We start from the raw sequence: 2,033 nt of genomic DNA on the forward strand, positions 1-2,033 counted from the left end.
TACACATATTGTAAATATTTCCTCCTAGTTTGTACTTTGCATTTTAACTTCCTTTTGTCACGTAAGTTCTTAGTGTTTATTCGCACCTATTTATCAATCTATTCCGTCCTGACTTTTGCTTTTGGTGTGTTGTTAAATACACCTGCCGTACTCCAAGATCATACGTATATATTCTATCACTTCTTTTAATACTTTCCTGGTTTTGATTTTATTTCTGTCTCTAATACATATAAGACTTATTTTTGAAAATGTGCTGGTCAGTTAGCTCAGTTGGTTAGAATGTGGTGTTATAACACCAAGGTCAAGGGTTTGGGTCCCAGTAGTGGCCATCCACCAAAGGAAAAAAAAAAGAAAAGAAAAGAAAATGCACTAAGGTAGAGATTTATGATGGAATAGCCAATTGTCCCAATATCAAAAATAAATCTTTTCTTCACGAATTTGACATTCTTCCTTTATCACATCATGTACCCGATTCCCATACACACACAGGTCTATTTCTAACATTTCTATTATGTTCACTTATCTCTTTACTTGTTCCTTATCTCCATGTAGACGACTGTCTTCTCCCTCTGTCTCTTCACATCAGCTGTCCATCTGCACTCGTCTGTCTCTGTGTCCAAATGTCCCCCTTTTATAAGGATGCCAGTCATATTGCATTAGGGCCCACCCTAGTGGCCTCGTTTTAACTTGATTACTCTGTTTAACTTGATTACCCTATTTCCAAATAAGATTACATTCTGAGGTATTGGGGATTAGGACTTCAACATATCTTTTGGGGGGACATGATTCAACACACAGCAATTCTCTATTACTTTTTACAACCCTATTCCTCTTGAATTCATTTTACTTTGTGCTGGAATAGCTTCTCTACTTATTCTTTAAAAGGAGCATCTGTGAATAGTAACTTTCTGAGTTATGTTCATCTGAAAGTCTTTTTTTTTNGGCGTTTCCCCGCCCGCGCGGCCAGCGCGGCCCGGGCTCGCCGCACTTCCGGCCTCTCTGTCTCCCGGGCCCGCCCTCGCCACTCCCCAGGAGGGTAGAGCATAGAGAAGGGCGGCCCCTGCGCAACTCTCTATGGTCCTGGAGGACCGCGGAGGGTTGGGGTGGAGAGAGGCGTCGGTCTACCGGCCCGAGAGCCTCTGGTCCCCGAGCGGTTCAATCCCAGTGCCCTTATTGACCGCCTCTTGTGTGCCTGGGCTGCGGGCAGGGCTCATTGGAGAAGAGATGGTAGGAGATCAAACTTGGTCCCTCCTGTCAGCACGGAGAGACTTGGGTTTGAATTCTAACTCTGCCATTGACTTGTCCTCAGTTTCCCCTTTCATTTATTTATTCCACACATATTTCCCAAGCACCTCCTCTGTTCCCGGCTCTGTGAGGGGAGGCGCTAGTGACACAGCAGGGGCCAATGACAACCCGGCGCTGCCCTCCAGGGCTTACAGTCCAATGAGAGAGAGACATTCCCAAACAGCCAGGACCCAGAGTGCGCAGGGCTGGGATGGGAGAGGGCGGTGGGATGGCGCCTGACCAGACGCAGGAGTCGGGAAGGGCTTCCTGGAGGAGCGCACAACGGAGCAGAGACCTGGTTGATGAGTTGCTATTAGTCATTTCCTGAAAGGACAGTATCACAGTGTTCTAACTCTCAACTCTCTGATTACTGAGGAAATAGAACATCTTTTTATGAGTTCATTGGTCTTATATATTTTGCCTTCTGTGAATTGCTTGCTCATATCCTTTGCCCATTCTTTAAATGGGTTGTATGCCTTTTTTTATTACTACTAATTTGTAGGAGTACTTTATGGATTCCGATTCTAATTCTTAGTCAGTTACACATATTGTAAATATTTCCTCCTAGTTTGTACTTTGCATTTTAACTTCCTTTTGTCACATAAGTTCTTAGTGTTTATTCGCACCTATTTATCAATCTATTCCGTCCTGACTTTTGCTTTCGGTGTGTTGTTAAATACACCTGCCATACTCCAAGATCATACGTATATATTCTATCACTTCTTTTAATACTTTCCTGGTTTTGATTT

The sequence above is a fragment of the Galeopterus variegatus genome, unplaced genomic scaffold, assembly GCF_000696425.1.
Source record: "Galeopterus variegatus unplaced genomic scaffold, G_variegatus-3.0.2 Scaffold1573, whole genome shotgun sequence".
Classification (NCBI taxonomy): domain Eukaryota; kingdom Metazoa; phylum Chordata; class Mammalia; order Dermoptera; family Cynocephalidae; genus Galeopterus; species Galeopterus variegatus.